Source organism: Canis lupus, chromosome 22 (genome assembly GCF_011100685.1).
Source record: "Canis lupus familiaris isolate Mischka breed German Shepherd chromosome 22, alternate assembly UU_Cfam_GSD_1.0, whole genome shotgun sequence".
NCBI classification, from domain to species: Eukaryota; Metazoa; Chordata; class Mammalia; order Carnivora; family Canidae; genus Canis; species Canis lupus.
This window is the reverse complement of record NC_049243.1, coordinates 5312558-5326048: the sequence shown is the minus strand read 5'-3', so window position 1 is coordinate 5326048 and position 13491 is coordinate 5312558. Positions and strand designations below refer to the sequence as shown.

The 13491-nt window shown below is 50.6% G+C and overlaps 1 protein-coding gene and 1 long non-coding RNA gene across 2 annotated transcripts in view; one reads left to right on the top strand and one right to left on the bottom strand.

The window, feature by feature from the left end:
* The window catches only part of LOC111091812, a 127127-nt gene that overhangs the window by 81642 nt on the left and 31994 nt on the right, over window positions 1-13491 (top strand). Inside the window, exon 6 of the long non-coding RNA XR_005376221.1 lies at window positions 7633-7707. This is a non-coding gene — a long non-coding RNA (uncharacterized LOC111091812). The remainder of the gene's footprint in view (window positions 1-7632; window positions 7708-13491) is intronic.
* Window positions 1-13491, bottom strand: part of SIAH3 (siah E3 ubiquitin protein ligase family member 3) — a 70279-nt gene that overhangs the window by 32569 nt on the left and 24219 nt on the right. The window lies entirely within an intron of this gene.

Sequence of the window (13491 nt, the reverse complement as noted above, 5' to 3'; positions counted from 1 at the left end):
TGAGGATCTCAGGGCTAGGAAACTACGGTGGGGGACAGGAGATGGTCGCTTCTGTTGTCACCCTGCTCCAGTTTCTCTTCCCAAGGGTTTCCCAAGCCCATCCTCCCTGGGAGTTGGCGGCTTTTGGGTCTACCTTCTGCTCCCCATGTACACCAACCACTAGTGACCTAGGGCTCAGGAGTCACTTGGAGAAAGGAGTCTTCCAAAGGGAAGGCGATCCTGCCTCTGGGAAATCAGTAAATGTTTAGCCCTATCCTGCTGTGAGAGTGGCTCTACGCGGGGACCCCATGGGAAGGTGCCATCTGGATTTTCAGAGAGTCTTTAGCTGTCGACTGGGGAGGGACACATCACCTGGGCACAGACGCTGAGGACATAGAGAACAGGGCTAGATCCTCCCCGTGTGCTCCTTTTAGCCTAAAGCCACTCATCCAAAGGACCCCTCCCAGCACCAGTGGAGGTGAAGAAAGTGAGTCACGTTTGAACTTGAATAGGGACTTCTGAGGAAGAGCTGCCAGTGGATCCCCAACCTGGTGGTGCAGGGACCTGGCCTGAGAGTTGATGGTGCCAAGCTTGGGGATATGTCCCAAGCTTGCCAGTTTTCATAGGGTATTCACTCACACGATCTCTTTTTTTTGTCCTGCTCAGTCCCCAGGGGAGAAAACAGACATACCCTATGAGCCCATTTTATGGAGGAGGAATCAGAGACAGGATATAATCCTGGCCTAAGGCCCCACAGCTAAGACATGGCAGGGCAGTGGCCAGATGTGGCTCCATTCCTAGTTTATATTTTCCTTCCCACCCGAAAGAGGTTCAAACCAGTGCCTGCTAAAGAGCTTTCCCCAAGGACTCACGGCACTTTGTTAGCAGCATCCCATTAATCCTTACCAGCATCCTGAAGCAGCGGGTGGCTAATATTATAATGATTATAATGATCAGTATCATGACACAGAATCACTGGGAGCCCAGGGTATGTCTTGCTTAATGTCTGGCTTTTTTGTGACACACATGGGTGTGTGTGTGTGTGTATAATACATAGCCCCCCACATATATCCACATCCACCCACGCCCCGCAACACACGTCCACACACACCCCTGCACCTCGGAGCAGCCTGGTGAGGCAGCTGGATGCTAGCAGCAAGGCCTGAGGCCCCGGGAACGAGAAAGCAGAAATGCCCTAGGATTTTCTGATGCTCCAGTGATACAGAAGCCTTTGCAGATGACACACGTAGGGCATTCCTGCCATGAGAACAAGTTTTGGGTATCTGCGTAGGCTCGAGTGCAGGTAGCAGTTAAAGGTGCCGAGCCTCTCCTGGGCTGGAAATGTCAGGCTGCTGTCTGTTCTCAGAAGCAGGAGGAAGCTCGTGTACGGAGGTCCACTCGTGCTTTCCAGGCTCCCGTGGGGGCTGCTGGGAAGTGAGAGAGCACCTGGCCCTTGCTGTCGGCACCATCCACACTCACAAGCACATTGACTGGACCCAGACAGAGCACGTGAGCCTGGCCAGGAGTGGCTGGCCTCAGCTCTGCGTGGTGATGCTCTCCTATAGCTGAGAAGGGGGAGAGGTCGAGTGTGGGAAGGAGGCTGTTCGGCTCCAAAGGTTTAGGGGGCAAGAAAAAAATAGCCCTGACCTGCTGCCAGGGAACCCGAATGTCATGGTCTGAATGTTTTTCTCCCTTCCAAATTCATATATTGAAATCCTAACGCCCAGCATCATGGTATTAGGAAGTGGGGCCTGTGGGAGGTATTTAAATCATGAGGATAGACCCATCATGTGTGGGGTTGCTGCCTTGTTAAAGAGGCTCTGAAGAGCTCCCTCGCCCCTTCCACCATGCGAGGACATGACCCAGAAGACGACCCTCATCTGATCACACTGGCACCCTGACTTGGGCTTCCAGCCTCCAGAACTGGGAGTATTAAGCTCCTCTTGCTTATAAGATGCCCTGTCTGTGGCATGTTGTTATAAGAGCCCGAGTAGACTAAGACACAGAGAACATTGTTCTGCGAGACCCCCTTGGCCAGCTTTGTAATGATGAGCCCTTCTCCCTAGCCTTCCAAAGTCATTCCTTCTCTTGTTTGCTTCTCTCTCTTGGTTAGTTCAAGCTGCCCTAACAGAAGGCCGTATGCTGGGCGGCTTCACCAGCATTTTGCTTCTCACAGTTCTGGAGGCTGGCGAGTCCAAGAGCAGGTGCAGCAGGACTAGTGTCTGGTGAGAGACCTCCGCCAGGTTCGCGGATGGCCGTCTCCTTGTATCCTCACATGGCAGAGGGAGCGCTAGATTCTCTCTTCTTGGGAGGACACTAATCCCATTGTGAGGGCTCCACCCTCACAACTTCATTGAAATGTAATTTCCCCCCAAAGGTTCCACCTTTTGATATTGCCCACTGGAAGTTAGGTTCCAATGTGTAGGTTTTGGGGCAGAGAGTACAACCATGCGGTCCATAACACTCATCCATCTACGCAAGAAGTGTTTTTGGAGCATAGTCCCCAAGATACTGTGAATTCAGTGGGAGTAGGATCCCTGGGTGGCTCAGTCTGATTAAGCATCTGACTCTTGGTTTTGGCTCAGGTCATGAGATTGAGCCCCTCGTTGGGCTCTGCACTGAGTGTGGAGCCTGCTTAAGGTTCTCTTTCTCCCTCTCCTTTTGCCCCTCTCCTCAATATCTCTCTCAAAAAAAAAAAAAAAAAAAAAAAAAGGAAAGAAGAGAATTCAGTGTGAGAAACTGACAAGCTGTTAAGCAATCACAGACTTACATACACCGGGAGCGTGCTGGCTGCCAGAGGATATTTAATAGGAAAACCAGCATTATCCTGGGGTATCAGGGAAGGTTCCCCAGAAGTGGCCTCCAAGAGAGTATGCAAGAGCTGGGCAAGCAAGAAGAAACAGGGGAGCAGACTTGTTGGCATGGGGAACAGTGCTTGCAAAGGTAGTTCAGCAATCCATAGGCTTCTTTCTCTCTCACCCTCCCAGACCTCAGCTTGCCCCACAGCACCATGCTGTTCAGATTGTTCTAGACTTCTGGAGGAAGTTCCAAGTTTATTTGTCCATAAAGATCTATCAGAAATAGGGCTGCCAGGGTGGCTCAGTCAGTCAGGGGTCTGTCTTCAGCTCAGGGCATAATCCCAGGACCCTGGGATCCCAGAACCCCCTTGTCTTGTGGGGGTTCCCTGCTCAGTGGGGAGTCTGCTTCTCCCTCTCCTTCTGCCTCTCCCTCTGCTCATCTGCACTCTCACTCTCCTAAATAAATAAATAAATAAATAAATAAATAAATAAATAAATAAATCTTAAAAAAAAGATCTAGCAGAAATAAAAAAAATCTATCACTGTGGGTGCTTGCTGGGGAAGGGTCATACTGAAATATTTCATCTTTTTGGGTGTGATGGTTGATTTTAGGTGTCAACTTGGCAAGTCCAAAGTACTCAGATATTTGGTTAGACACCAGTCCAGATGTTTCTGGGAAAAGATTTTTTAAAATAAAATGAATATTTATTTATGTATTTAATTTTTTATATTTAGAGAGAAAAAGTGAAAGCAGGGGTGGGGGGTGGAGGGGCAGGGGCTGAGAGAGAATCTTAAGTAGGCTCCATGCTCAGTGTGGAGCCAGACATGGGGCTCATCGCAGAGCTCGATCTCTCCAGCCTGAGATCGTGACCTTGAGATCATGCCCTGAGCCGAAATCTAGAGTAGGATGCATAACCAACTGAGCATCCAGGTGCCCCTGGACACAATTAACATTTAAATCGGTAGACTTTGAGTAGGGCACATCACTCCTTATAATGTGGGTGGGCCTCATCCAATCATTTGAAGGCCTTGGATGAAAGCCGACTGACTGAGCTCCCAGGAGGAGGAGGGTACTCTGCCTGCAGACTGTCTTTAGATTCGGCTACAACACAAACTCTTCCCTGGGTCTCCGGTCTTCCACCTGCCTTGCAGACTTTGGACTTGACGGCTCCCACAATCGCATGAGCCAATTGCTTATAATAATAAATCTCTCTCTTTTGGCATTGGTTCTATTCTCCAGAGAACCCTGACTAATACCGTGGATAAGCCCTGGCACCTTTAGGTTGCCTGATTCATTTAAAAGCATTACATCTTATCCACCAGGGAAGACTAACCTTTCTGGCTTTTCCCACTGATTACAGTATTCACACTATGATCTCAAAGGGCTTGGTAGAAATAACATCCCTGAATTCCATTCTTGCCCCAGTCTGGAGTGAGACTCCAGGGCTTAGACAAGTTGATGAACTTCTTAGGAGTCTCTTCTTCATTTGTCACACAACCCACAGAGATTGTTAAGGTGACACAGCAATGTGTGGGATGCTTACAATAAAAATGACAACAGATATTATTTATATAATGTTTTCCAAAAACCAAGAGTCACATTAAGCAAGTTACATGCATCATCTCACAGCAAAGCCATGTGTGCTTCATCAACCTTACTCTGGAGATGAGAACACACCGAGGCATGGAGCTCAGCTGCATCGCCCAGGTTCTCAGGAAGCTGAGGTCGCTAGGCTGGGCCCTTCTGCTTGCCCAACTGTGCTAGCTAGACCTGGATTGAGAGCATAAGGAGCTGAAGCTGGAGCTCCATCTAATTTGTATTTCTGTTCTGTGCCATGACATTGCACAACTCCAGGGGGCCCTCTCCTCCTTTCACAAGCCTGCAGGGACTGGTGCCCTGCAGTCTGGCGAACTGATAACCCTGCTTCTGCTGGCTTCTTCACTTCAGGGTCCTGATGGCTGGACTGGAATAAAGATAGTGAAGTGAGGCCTAGCCAGGGAAACCTGCTAATATCCCAGCTAGAGAAGAGAGGTGTCTGGGACACCTGAGTGGCTCAGCTGTTGAGCATATGCCTCTGGTTCAGGTCATGATCCCGGGGTCCTGCAATCAAGTCCCACATTGGGGTCGAGTCCCACGTCAGGCTTCCTGCAGGGAGCCTGCTTCTCCCTCTGCCTGTGTCTTTGCCTCTCTCTGTGTGTCTCTCATGAACAAATACATAAAATCTTAAAAAAGAAAAAAAAGAAAAAAAAGACAGGTATCTATAGCCACTTATTTCCACTGACATGTGGACTGGAAAATTATGCATATGCATCTATCTTTAAAAGTCTCATCATAAATAGAAACTTTGAGCTATAAAACCCTGGAGGGGTAGCATTCATCTGAGTATAAATATTAACACAGCCCTCATATCAGTAGGATTCTGGGGCCACACCATGTACCTGAGGTTGATTTGCTTGAGGTAGAGCAGCGTCAGAGTGCTCCGCTCACCTTCACCTGCCTTGCCTCCAAGATGGTCAAGGCCGGTGGGACTGCTCAGTGCATTCACATGACTTCAGCAGGGGGCTCTCTCTGCTTTGGGTAGCATTTGTTTCCCACCCGCCCTCCATTGTGGCTGGAGAAGAGGGCTCCGAGAGTGTCTGTAGTAGCCACACGTGCCTAGAGGTAGCAGTAGTAAACAATAATGACAGGAACAACAACAACAACAATACTATTATGAGAGCCTGTTACCAACCAGGTAGTTATTACCTCAAATCAGGTCATATTATTTCATTGAAAGAAGGCCATACTCCGTCGTGATTAGGAATTGGTATGAGATGACCAAGTCCTCTCTCTGCTACTTAACTAGCTAGTGCTTTAATTTCCTCATAGGCAACTAGGAGTAATAATACCTCCAGCCTTTTAGGATTACTGAGGATTAAACCAGCCATTTGTATAAAACAGTTAAAAGAGTGTCTGCATCACTGTAAGCGCTTTAATAAATATAATGTATATTCATATTTTATACACAGTTTTATATTTATATGTATTTTTTACTCCTCCTAACTATCTCATGAGTTAGGAAGCAATTGCTATTCCCATTTTACAGATAAGACTATGACAGGAGGTTGGTTAGAGCCCCGAGCCCCTGCTCTCATGCACTGTGCCGCATGGCCACCTCCCACACATGTGCAGGGAAGACCACCTGCTCGTGACCCATCCCCAGCAGGTCTGCAGGTACCCTGCGCACACCCCTCAGCCACCTCGCCTTCCCAAACTGCCGATGCCTCACACTGCAAGTATCTTTGACTTGGCCCCAGGGGCAGCTGTTGACATACAATGACCAGAAATTGGAAGAAAATACCCAGATTCCTCCTTCATAAGGGGTGACTCTGAGGTGTGTCCTGCACCTTTCAACAGGTCCTGATGGTGGTGGTGTGCTCACGCAAGCACCTTGTATGGCTCCCTCCCATTTATGTCTCATGGACTCGCTCCCCTACAGGCGTTTCCTCAGTTTACCTCCCTGATAAACCACCTGCATCGATGTCATTGTCTCAGGTTTGCGTCTGGAGAACCCAAACTAAGGCACATACACACACATGTATGTATTTGATGTGTTTCTCTACGCAGTTATGTTCAATAATGACTTTTTAAAGTGGTAAATAAGCGTGATATTTTCCCAGGGCTGCGGTAACAAATTTAAACAGCCATAAACTTGGTGGGTGCTTTCAAACAGCAGAAATGTATTCTCTCATGGTTCTGGAGGTCAGAAATCTGGAAGTAGTAGCACGAGGTTGAAATCCAGGTGGCGGCAGGGCCGTGTCTGTCTGGAGGCTCCAGCAGAGGGTCCTTTCTCGCCAATCCCAGCTTCTGGAGAAGCTTCTGGGCCTCTCTCTGGGGTTGGGGCTGTATCACTCCGGTCTCCAAAGCCAGCGTGTTCACCTTCCCTTTAGATCACCCTCCCCTCTATACATCTGTGCCAAATCTGTCCCTGCCCCATCTTCTAAAGATTCATGCCAGTGCACCCGGGGCCTGCCCGGTAACGTGGGACAACCTCCCCATCTTAAGATCCTGAGCTCAATCCCGTGAGCCAAGACTCGGCCATAGAAGGTAGCATATCCAGGACCTGGGGATTAGGACGTGGGCATGCCTGGGGTCCATCATCAGCCTACTACAATAAAACAGTAATCACACACAAATATTTTTACTTTTAGCCCCTGTCAGGTGCTGGAGGGCTAGGGACACAGATGAATAAAGCACTCTTTTCTTCCCTGGTGCTCACGTTCTGAGGAGCGATGGTCAAGAAACCTACTACCTAAATGCTGACCCAGAGTCACGAAGAGGGCACTGGGAGATCAAGAAGGGCTCATAAGTGAGCCCGTGCAAGGCATGGAGGGCTTCTTGGAAGAGGTGCCCCCTGAGTCAAACCCTAAGATGGGCCCTAGTAGAACAGAAACTGCCAGTAACCGCTCAGCCTCCAGTCTCCCTGTCTTCCTTCAGAAGTGGGCCTGCGTTTTGTTGGGGGTCCTCATGTGCTTGGCCATATATGGTACATTTTTCCTGCCTGCCATCTAGATGGGGCAGGGGCATAGAAATGTCAGTGGAGGCTGTCAGTTGGACTTTCTGGAAAGCTCTTTGAGGGAAAGCAACCTCAGTGCATGTGCCCTTAACCCCTTCCTCCGTGGGTGTGCTGGCTCGGATGGCCAGGGCCACCTGTGGACCGTCTGCATTGCTGAGAAAGGAGGCAAGCCCCATAGGAGCCCGGCCCTGCCGGCCTGTGCGCTTACCATCTATTGTGGGGCCGCCTGCCGGCCTCCAGCCTGCTGTGACACAGCAACACGGTTGGTATTATTTGCCATTGAACTTCATTTCTCGCAGATACCAGATGGGAAGAGCGTGTCAGGAAGAAAGGACAGACAGTGGGCACTGATTCACAGAGGCCAGAGGAAGCGGGTATGTCTGGGGGCTGCACAGTGTTGGGCATGGCTGGGGGCGCGGTACACACAAGGAGTGCGGTCCTTGGGGAAGAATCAGACCACCAAAGGCCTCTACAAGAAATCAGTGGTGCCAATTTAAAACAAAAAAAAAATCAAAGAGGAAGTCAGGCTTTGGCGGGGCAGGGCTGAGGAAAATGAGCAAGTGTTATTTAAGTGACTCTGTGGCCCTAGGACAGATCATCTCATCCCCTAGTTATGGCCCCGAGATAGAGCAGATACCTGTTCCTGACTATGGGTTTGCTGATCAAGGGGAGTGGGTCGGGGAGGCAGTGCAGTGTGGGGAGTGAGGAGGCCTTCTGCTCTGCAAGTTGGGTAGGAAGAGAGAACCAGAACGCTCTTTCACTGGGAAATACCTGGAGGTTCTTTTTCATGCACCCGAATTGATTTCTGGGGCTTCTCTTTCAGCATCACCCTCGGGGAAGCGGGGTTGAGGGCCCCCCGGTTGAGGGAAATGCCTGCCAGGAGTGATTTATGGGGCGGTTACAGGAAACGGATCATACCTGTGTGTTTCTGGCTCAGACTGCATGCCTCTGCTCTTGGGGTGGTACCCAGGGCATCCCAGAGAAGTCTGGCTCCTGGAGCTATCAGTCTGAAGGAGGCCAGGGTGCTCTCCGCAGACCCTGAGGTCTCACATCAGACCTGAATACTATCCCACTCTCATAAACTTGGGCACCGTGAGCAGGAAAATTGCAATCTTTCAGGACTGTGATTTGGATTCTTGTGCTTCAGCTGTCATATAACTTTCTTAGGGGTGAATATATTTCCCCAACAATTCATTAATTTTTAAAAGTATAGTAGGCAGCCTATTGGATCATGTGAAAACACACAGCACTAAGAGGAATGATCTTGTAGCCAAATAAGCTGTATTTGAATTGGAATCTTTTGTGATCTAAGCTTCAGCTCTGAGTTATTACTCAAGAGTGACCTGTGAGACGAGAAAGAGAGCTTCGGTTTTCACGACCAAATATCCGTATGATCATGAGGACAAAAGGCAGAAAATAGTGTTAATAATAATTGCCTCTGGACCATGAGATTATGGGTGATTTAAACTGTTGGTTTATTTATTTATTTGGAGGTTTAAGCTGTTTATGTTTTTTCATCTCCAAATTTTGAAAACAAACATGCAGTTTTTAGACACAATCAGAAAATCCATTGTTTTTAAAAGAGTCCATACCCTCAGTGTAGGTGGCAGATAGTGTGTGAGAGCTGGGTGTGCTGCAGGCCTGGAAGAGACCAACTCATCCTCATTCTTGAAGAGGTTTTAAAGGAGGGAAAAAAAAAAAAAAAAGAGGAGCTGGTTTTAAAGCTGCTGTTTTCTCACACTCCACCTCCTGCCCCCCTGGCCGCTAGCCGCGGCCTTAAATATTCCCTGTGCGCAGGTCTGTTTATTTTCTTTATTAAAGAACAGATGAAGACCGGATGAAGGTCATGACTTTTCCATGGTAGTCTACACTTGGATCACGCTGGAGAAGGGCAAACACTGGGGACTCTCTTAATCTCCCTCCGGACCATCAGCTCCTTAGGCTTAGTTGGTCCCTCCTGCCGTAGACTAAAGCCCTTAGTCCTTATTGGAACCTTGGCAGAAGGTGGGCATCTTATTCCGTAATAGGCCTAGATCACTTGCATGCTAATGACTCATATTTGCACGATGCTTCAGAGGGGCCTTGGTCAGCTTCAACTGCTCTGTTGAATTGCCCGAGATGTTGTGACTGCTGGGCCCTACCCCCAGGATTCTGACTTAATTGTTCCGGGGTGGGGCCCCGCTTCTGGGGTCTCATGAAGCTTCCCCAGTGATTCTACTTCGCAGTCACGGCTGAGAACTGCTGCTTCCGACTTTTTAAAGCTCTTGTCCACTGTTTCAGCGGATGGGCGAGGGCCGTTGTCTGCAAGGAAAGTCTGCCCTAGTTTCCCTGGCAAGTCTTTTTATAGGCACTACTTTAGAAACCTTAAATCTCATTCTACCTCTGGAGTTTTTCCAATTTTCTTTCTTTTTTTTTTTTTTTTTTTCTGTGAAAGCTACGATTGATATGCCTTCCAGCTTTAAAATTCTTCAATTACCTGAATGTAAATTCTCAACTGTATCTAGAGCTTAGTCTATTTATTCTGTGATACTCCAAGCCCTGGAAACATTTTGGCCCCAAAACGTTCACTATCCAAAGACAATGGGAAGCCTCTCCAGCTTCTCTCCACCCAAAAATTGTCCTACCTTCTCTTTTAGGCAGAGGCCAAAAGACGCGAATGCCTTCTGGGCAAGCAGGTGCCCTGAAAGTGTGCCTCTGGTGGCTTCACCCTATTATAGGCCATTCAGTGTAGGGAGTGGTGCTGAATCATATCAAAAGGAGTGTGTCTGTCCCTACGGAAGCATGGGTCGCCTGCCTGTGACCTTGGGCAAATGGCTTCCTGGCTCTGAGCTTCAGTTTTCTCCCCCATTGTAGTATCACTGGGATGATGTTATATGGCCTACGGAGTAGACCCTACGAAGTTCAAAGATAGATTTCTTCCGTTTGATCTTCACACAACCTAGCTTAGGGCACATTTTTACATCCCATTTATAAAGTAGACAGATTTGACTTAAAGACGTTTAAGTGACTTGTTCAACATCACACAAATAGCCACTGGCAGAACTTGGTTTTGAAGTCAGTTCCTCTTCATTCCAAACTCTTTGTCTCACTCTGCAATGATGTTCCCTCAAAGGGTGAGCAATGTCCTCTGGCTCAAAGGGTGGTTGGTAGGATTGAAGGGGGTAAGGCCTGGCAGCAGGCAGGGTAACTGCCTGTATTGATAAAAACAGAGTAACCACAGCCCCTCCTACCCCCCAACCCCCTCAACTCACGGGTCTCTTACCATGTTTTTTTCCTTCTCTCTCTCTCTAGTGTAAATCTTGACCATTCTTGTTTTACTTTGTTTTGTTTTTGCATTTTGTAATGCAAGGACCCAACATAAGCTTTGAGTGCCTAAGCATCCACTTCGAAGATGCGTATCTCAAAGAAACACATTGCCAGCCATATGTACAACTAGACCACGAGCCACGCAGCCTCCCACCCTGAGGCCTCTTTGGGGTCTCCCTCTCTTCCTCCCTTACCTTGCTTCCCCCCCTCTCCCTCCCTCTCTCTACATAGGACCTGCCGTGTGTATAATTTCCAGGCCCTGTAAGTGATGAACCTTCAGTTTTCCAGTTTCCTGATGGTTATTGCTGCAGGCATCTTGCCATCGTGCTAAGGCCACAGAGGGCTGCCCAATTGCAACGTTGGTTATTGAGGAGCTGAGATGGGCACACAACACTCTCCCACACTCTAGAAGCTCATGGGGTCTGGGTCTGCCCTTAGCTAATCAAAGCAGAATCTCTGGGAGAGGGACCCAGGTTCAGCATTCTTTTCCTTTTCTTTTCTTTTCTTTTGAGGTTTTTCGTTGGTGAGGGTATGTCGGTTGAGGGGAGGGGGGTGATGGTTGGCGGGGGGTGGTAGGGATGGGGTTTGATTTTGCGTTGTGAGGTTTGGATTCGTGCAGGGCATTCTTTTGCTTCTTATCTCTTCTTGCTTTCTTTCTTTCTTTCTTTCTTTCTTTCTTTCTTGCTTTTTTCTTTCTCTTTCTTCTTCCTTTCTTTCCTTTCTTTCTCTCCTTTTTTTTTTTTTTTTTTAAAGCTTCCCAGATGAGCCTAACATGCAGGCAGAGTGAGACCCATTGTTACAAAAGAGACCACAGGCTGGCGCTTTCGCCGCCTGGCCTCTCCACATAGAGCCTGGCACCTAGAGAAAGTGCTGGCATGTGCTTGTGCAGACAGCGTGCTGGAATTGGGAAATCCAGACTTAAATCCTGCTCTACCGCCAACTAGAGACAGGGAAGTATCCTTGCTGTGCCCTGAATTCCCCCTTGGTTAAGACACAAAAGTAGCAAAACAGGTGGGCCTGCTGTCTCCAGGGCTGGGCTGAGAAGTGAGTTAGGGAGCTACCGTGTTCATATATTCATGCACGCGGGTGCGGCATGCAGAGATGAGGTGGGATGACAGAGATGAGGTGGGATGACGGCATTCTGGGGGCCTAATAAATATTTATTGATTTCCGCAAGCTCTTACTCACCCATCTTTTTTTCACCCTTAAATATGAAGCCAGGGGGAAATAAAGCAGAAATGTAATTGCACCTCACACTTCAGGACTCCCCCTGGCATCTCAGGTTAATAGGCCTCTTCAGCTGTCCTCTAAGTGCTAATAATTCCTGGGCGTTTTGATGGTAGCACTTTCTCCCAGAGATGAATTGACCCCGGCTAAGAGCCCGGCTCCTTTCCAAATCTCATTACCATCAGCCTCAATGGCAGACAGGCTTCAGAATGTAACAAAATTAGAGCTTTTAAATCATTATCTCGACTCCGGGAGCATCACGCTAATAAACGGGAATGAAGATGCTAGAGAAAAGGCAGGGAAGGGACTGGCCGCCGCGCCAGCGCTTCCTTCCCGCCGCACTCCTCGCCGCGGAACCCCCACACTCCTTGCTGCGGAACCCCTGCACACACCTCCCCGCGGAACTCCCTACTCCTCCCGGTGGGACCCTCGCACTTCTCCCCGCGGAACCCCCCCTCCCCCCCGCACACTCCTCCCCGCGGAACCCCCCATGCTCCTCCCCAGGGACCCCCACTATGCTGCTCCCTGCGGAACCCCCCTAGTCCTCACCATGGAACCCCTGCACACACCTCATCGCAGAACTCCCCTACTCCTCCCGGTAAAACCCTCCTACTCCTCTCCGCGGAACCCCCATACACTCCTCCCTGGGGAACCCGCACACTCCTCCCCACAGAAACCCTGCACACTCCTCCCTGCGGAACCCCATGCTCCTTCCCACGGAACCCCGGGATACTACTCCCCCTCCCCCCTCCCTCCCCATATACACTCCTCCCCGCGGGACCCCCCCCCATTGCTCCTTCCCACAGAACCCCCGCACGCTCCTCCCCGCGGAACCCCCCATCCTCCTCCCCGCGGAGCCCCCCCAACTCCTCCCCAGGGTCACCCCCCCCTTCTCCCCGCGGAACCCCACTAGGGAAGGCGGCGTCCGGGAGCGGAAGGGAGGTGCCAGCACCACCTGGCGGCCGAGCGCCTCAGCTGCCTCTCAGCCCCCCTGTGGGTGTGTGTCCCCGGGATCCTGGGCCAGCGGCAGGGTCGGGGACGCCCCGGGGGGGTGGGGGTCGCGGCGCTTCTGGGGGCGGCCCCCTTGGGTAGGTCCCCTCTTCACGGGGCAGCGCGTTTGCCCCGGAGCCTGCGACCCGGGGGCGGGATGCAATCTCAGGAGGCCGCTGGCCTGCAAGGCAGTGGGGGGTGCCCGGGGGAAGAGCGCGGGGACAGGGGTCCCGTGGGGTCACGCCCGGCCAGCCGGCCTCGGGGCCCCCTAGGACTTTCAGGGTCGCGCACAAGGGCCGGGTGAGCTCGGGCGCAGGTACCAGTCCCAGCATCTTGGCCACGGGTACGTGGGGCTTGGTGGGGGGGGGGGCTCAGCGGGCTCAGTGGCAGCCCCCGTGTTGCGCTTCCCCGGCCTTCTTGGCAGTTCTGGGTGGCCGCGTGACCCAGGGCGGGTCAGGGGAGGTGGGGGCTCCGAGGGAGCTTTTGCTTTCCCTTTGGGGCGCAGTGTCCTCGTTTCCCTGATGTTACTCTTGGGTGCAGCCACGGCTAGAGCGGCAGGGACGCCTCCTAACTGCAACGCTGACGCCCCAAGGGAAAGAGCAAGAAAATCACCGAGAGGCCACTGTTGATGTGCA